Source organism: Heloderma suspectum, chromosome 3, assembly GCF_057233095.1.
Source record: "Heloderma suspectum isolate Gila_16-S chromosome 3, 16-S_ref, whole genome shotgun sequence".
In the NCBI taxonomy this organism is placed as follows: Eukaryota; Metazoa; Chordata; class Lepidosauria; order Squamata; family Helodermatidae; genus Heloderma; species Heloderma suspectum.
This window is the reverse complement of record NC_139460.1, coordinates 145,001,197-145,007,256: the sequence shown is the minus strand read 5'-3', so window position 1 is coordinate 145,007,256 and position 6,060 is coordinate 145,001,197.

Genomic DNA, 6,060 nt, shown 5'->3' with positions numbered 1-6,060 from the left:
ACATGTGAGATATATAAGAGTTCTTTTTTTTATCTTCTGCAGACAAAAAATGATATTTTTTTGTCAGTGGCCATGTGGATGATTATTTCATTTCTTGAATAAGAAAGGGGTGGAAAAACTGCTTTTCAGGCTCACTTTAAGAATATAAAGCACTGAATCAAAGTCACCACAGAGCAGATTTCAGGGGAAATCTTAACTGAAAAGAAATTGTAGCTTCTCTGGCCCCAGTCTAATAACAGATGATATCAGCGCATGGAAACAGATTTACAAATGCAAATGCCCCATACTACAGCCACAGAAGGCTGTTGTGTATGTGGCAGGAGAATCACTCACATGTCACATCCATCCCCCAAGAACACACATAGGGTACATCTGCACCATGCGCACACCATTCACTACCGATAGCCCTCACCATCCATCTGGCAGCAAGTGCCACGGCTGCACTGACAATTCTGTAGACTGAGATATTGGGGTGTCTCTGTTTCAAAGGTTTTAGAGACTTTCCCCTCCTCCTCCATAACAGATACACAACTTTACTTATGCTCTCTGACTTGCTTATGCGATTCATGTCCATGCCCCTTTTTCACATTATTGGCTAACGCTGGTGTGTGTGGGGACCATAATGATATCATGACATGGGATATGTTGTACAACGTATTACAGAGTGGAAGGAGGAAAAGTTGACCTGGTTAGGTTCAGGAACAGCCCTGTATTTCTTACAAATGTGTAGTTTTACCCTGAATGGGTATATATTTGGTGATTTATGTCTTTGGAATACTGCCAGTTAAAGCAGTGGACAAGATGATCATTCTTGAGTTACCTTCCAGTTCTACCATCTTATTGTGAAAATTATTATCCATTTTGCAACAGGATAGGGATATTGTGGGGCTCAAATATTTGACATCAATTGGCTGAGATTTCTGATGTCACAGAACTACTACAGAGAGAGAGAGAGAAAAAGAGAAAGAGAAAGAGAGGAAACTAACATCCTAGGAAAGGAGGAGATGGACCAGAGGAGGCAGTGGACCCTAGGGACACTGGGGAAATAGAAAAGGAAGAGGTTTACAGTAACAAAGGGAGGAGAAAAAATTGAGAGGAAGGAGTCTGTTGGGAGAATCATGACTGGTCGCATTTGTAGCACAAAATAAGAATAATGCATTGCTGTTTTTTAATGATAAGCTAATATGTGAGGCTATTTGTTTGAAATGTTTTAGAACATACATTTCCAGATCAAATGCATCTAGTAGTAGGGATGTCAGAGAAATCTGTAACGAAACCAAATGAATTTGGATTTTCATGAATTTTTTCATGGATTTTCATGCCGACCAGAACAGACGTGTGTGTGTGTGTGTGTGTGTGTGTGATTCGCGCATTTATGCACTAGCAATTTTGTGCAAATGCACATTTGCACAATCTTGGAAACCAAAAATATCCAATTCCATCGACAGTCAGACAGCGGAAAAATAGGTGCCTGACAATATGTGAAACACAGACAGAGTGGCTTTTAAGAACATACGAACATAAGAACAGCCATGCTGGATCAGACCAAGGGTCCATCTAGTCCAGAATTCTGTTCACACACTGGCTGACCAGCTGTTGACCAGGAACCCACAAGCAGGACATAAACGCAACAGCACCCTCCCATCCATGTTTCCCAGTAACTGGTGTACATGGGCATACTGCCTCCAGTCCTGGAGGTAGCACATAGCCATCAGGACTAGTAGCCATTGATAGCCTTTTCCTCCAGGAATTTGTCTGATCCCCTTTTAAAGCCATCCAAACTGGTGGCCATCAGTACTTCTGGTGGTAGTGAATTCCATAGTTTAACTATGCGCTGTGTAAAGAAGTACTTCCTTTTATCTGTCCTGAATCTCCCACCAATCAGCTTCATGGGATGAGCCCGGGTTCTAGTATTTTGAGAGAGGGAGAAAAATGTCTCCCTATCCACATTCTCCACCCCATGCATAATTTTGTAGACCTCTATCATGTCATCCCTTACCCTCCTTTTTTCCAAGCTAAACAATCCCAACTGTTGTAACCTTCTCTCACAGGGGAGGTGCTCCAGCCCCTTGGTCATTTTAGTTGCCCTTTTCTGCACCTTTTCCATCTCTACAATACCTTTTTTTAAGTGTGGTGACCAGAACTGTACACAGTATTCCACGTGTGGTTGCACCATAGATTTGTATAGGGGCAATATAATGTTGGCAGTTTTATTCTCAATCCCTTTTTCTAATTATGCCTAACATGGAGTTTGCCTGTTTTTAGGGATGTACAAAAGGTACTTACCTTTCGGGGATTATGCTGATGGTGTGGGGGGAGGCGTTCCATCCCTCCCCCCGGAATCCTGGCCAGCCAGCTGTGCTCCGTCACGGACATCCGGCCGTAGCCGCCGCCGTTTGCGTCCCTGCAGTCAGCCGTGATAGGCTATGTAAATCTTTACGTAGCCTATCACGGCTGATTAAAAAAACAAAACAAAATGTGCATATGCAAATGGCGGCGGCCATGGCCGCCGCAATTTGCGTCCCTTATTTTGGCACGTCTTAGTCTACATAAACATTTACGTAGACTAAAACTGCGAAAATAAGGGGAACGCAAATAGCATAGTGTCTACGCTATTTGCGTTCCCCTTATTTTCGCTGTCTTAGTCTACATAAATGTTTACGTAGACTAAGACATGCCAAAATAAGGGATGCAAATGGCGGTGCCCATGGCCACCGCCATTTGCGTACACACATTTGTTTCTTTTTTTAAATCAGCCGTGATAGGCTACGTAAAGATTTCCGTAGCCTATCATGGTGTTTTTTTAAAAACTAGCCGTAATAGGCTAAGTAAATCTTTACGTAGCCTATCACATTTTTTTGTTTTTGTTTTTTTTTTAAACCTGGAAATGGCGGTGGCGGCAGCCGGTCAGAAGACTGGCTGCCGCAGCCGAACCGCCGCCGGAGCCGCCGCCGGAGCCACCGCCACCGGGAAGAACCGCCCCAGGTAAGTCCCGTCCCGGGGGGGTGGCGGGGGGGTGGCGGGCTGTTCCGTCACCGATTTCGGGGGCCCGAATGCGCTGGCATTCGGCCTCCCTGAGATCCATGGCGGAACGTTCGTACATCCCTACCTGTTTTACAGCGGCTGCTGGGTTGACACCTTCATTGAGCTGTCCACCACAACCCCAAGGTCTCTTTCCTGGTCATTCACCACTAGCTCAGATCCCATCAGGCTATACTTGAAGTTGGGATTTTTTGCCCCAACATGCATCACTTTACACTTACTTACACTGACACAATCCCTATCTAGTAGCAAGCTATATTTTTCTGCATGAAAGAAAACTGAGTTTTGATTTTGTGGCTGTAGTGTATATTTCTATGTATTGATATATGTCCAATGGATGTTAACAACTTTGCTGCTCAAACAAAAACAAAAAAATAGTCCAAATAGGCCTGTATCTCAGCAGGTTGGCTGTTCAGAGGCCTATGAACTTGCATGGCTAAAACCACTGAACCCTCCTGTCACTTATGAAGATGGTGATCCTGCTAGAATGAGAATCATTGTCTTTCCTGTTTTAAACAACAGCTGAAATGTTAGACTAAAATGTCCTGATTCAATAGATATAGTTTGTGGCGTTCAGTATGTAGCAGAGAGAACTAGCTACACCACTTCATACCAATCCCCATATTTTGATGTAATTAGGGATGTCAGAGAATTCCGCCACGGATCTCGGTGAGGCTGAATGCCAGTGCATTAGGCCCCCCCAAATCTGTGGCAGGACGAAGCCCCCCGCCCCACCACCCCGCGAAAGGCGCGCTAAACGGGACACTTACCTGGTGCCATTCGCTTCCCTACTTTTGCTGTGATAGGCTACTTAAATACGTACGTAGCCTATCATGGCTAACGCAGGGACGCCATTTGCATCCCTGCGGAGGCCGTGATAGGCTATGTAAATATTTATATAGCCTATCACTGCCAAAGACAGGGGCGCAAATGGCATAGCGGCTGCCATTTACGCCCCTGTTTTTTTGCCGTGATAGGCTACGTAAATATTTATGTAGCCTATCACGGCAAAAAACCAGGAACGCAAATGGCGGCCGCTACGCCATTTGCGCCCCTGGGTTTTTTTTTTTGCCGTGATAGGCTACGTAAATATTTACGTAGCGTATCATGGCCAAAAAACAGGAACGCAAATGGTGGCCACTGTAGCTGCCACCATTTGAGTCCACAGGCTCCACATGGTGCCTGTGAATGCACCCGGCCGGCGGCTCCGCAGAGTTGCCGCGGAGCAGAGCTGGCCAGGTTAGGATTTCGGGAAGAGGTGCGGAGCGCCTCCCCCCCACCGCGAATCACCCTGTCGCAAAGGTAAGTGACTTTCGTACATCCCTAGATGTGATAGAGAGATAATACTTGGAATCATATTTAGAATATGTTATTTCTCAGAAGGCTACTGGAAACATGGACCTCTTCATACAGCTGGTGGTGCTCATATGATGACTCCCAGAAGTAGGCAGGCATGTCACTAGACCAGGGATGGGGAACCTCTTTCAGCCGGAAGGCTGACTTTCCTTTTAGAGAAAGTATTGTACTGGTGCCAAAGGCAAGAGGGGCAGAACCAAAATTAGCAGCATATTTAAGCGTGAAATTCTTATTGCCAGTAACTGAGGCTTAGGAGAAGCATTTCAATCTTTTAGAATGCGAAAAAACTGAGCACTAAAGCTGGAAAACCACCAAATGATTGGGGGGGGGGAGAATGTGGGGCCCTCTGGGGAACTCCCACAATGCTGAATTGGGATCTAAGGCAGGCTGGATTTATCCCCAGGCTTGAGGTTCTGCACCCCTGCACTAGACCATGACCAAACTGGCATTGTGTGGAACTCTTTCTTCTGTTTGTGCATGTGTGTCTGTATGCATGCAGCTACCGCAAACGTGTGTAATTGTGGAAGTCTTTTTTCAAAACGCCAATTGGAACAGTTGCATATCTACCATCACGCAGATCCACCGGTTCAACAATCCTTATCTCCATGTGATTTCAGATGATTGTAAGACTGCCCCGCCCCCTGCCTGTCTTCCTACAGTCTTAAGGGTCATTGCCTATTTGAGGTATAAAGCAGTCCAAAGGCTTAGTTTTTTCTTTATTATTGGCCTTTTCTTACTTGCAGGGGTGCTAACAAAGCTTCTTCTTCTGGCATGATTCATCAGAAAGTCAAATGTGACTTTCTGAGTCTGATGTACTAGTGATGAGCAAATACAGATGTCATCCTTTCTGAACTTCAGAACTTTGTTAGCAAGTAATGCACGACTGAGGAAAACTCCAGCTGATTTCAATGACACTTTTGTGTGATTAAAGACTTCAGATTTTGTCTTTGAGAAGGAGGGATGAACGGAGAACTTCTTCAAACGACAGAAGTGGTTCAGTGCCAGAAGCTTGCTGAGTGTTTATACAGAAGGGAGGAAGCAGAATGCATGTTGCCTAGGAAAAAGATATTCAGGGGAAGGGGCTCAGTTTGGCTTTGCCTGGAAATACTCCAGTATGAGTCAACATTTCATGTATGCCACCTAATTGCATTCAGATGGTGTGGAAAATAATATATTTATGCTTCAACATGCAATAGTAATCTTACCATGCATGCACTGTCGACATACACAAATTAGTAGAATGCATTTAGAAGTGGACAAAAATTGCAAAATGACTTAGGTTGCATCAATGTAAGCCATGCTGGAATAATGGGTGTGGTTAATGACAGTATGTTGACTCATATTCTGAAGCTTCCCCTGTACGCCTTTTCTCTTCTGCCCTCATTTATGGTTTGAGCTTCTGCATTTACAGATAAAGCTGTCTTATGCTGAGTCTCACCATTGGCCCATCTAGTCCAGTATTGTCTACTTTAACTGGCAGTGGGTCTCAGGGAGAGAGAGACCTTTCCCATCTTTGATGCCTGATATCCTTGTATTTGGCTGAAGATGGCTGGGATTGAATCTGGGATCTTCTGCATGCAAATAATGTGCCCTATCATTCACCCGCACCCTTTTATCTATGATATGGTAAAAGAACCACAGTGTAACTTTTACCCATCATAT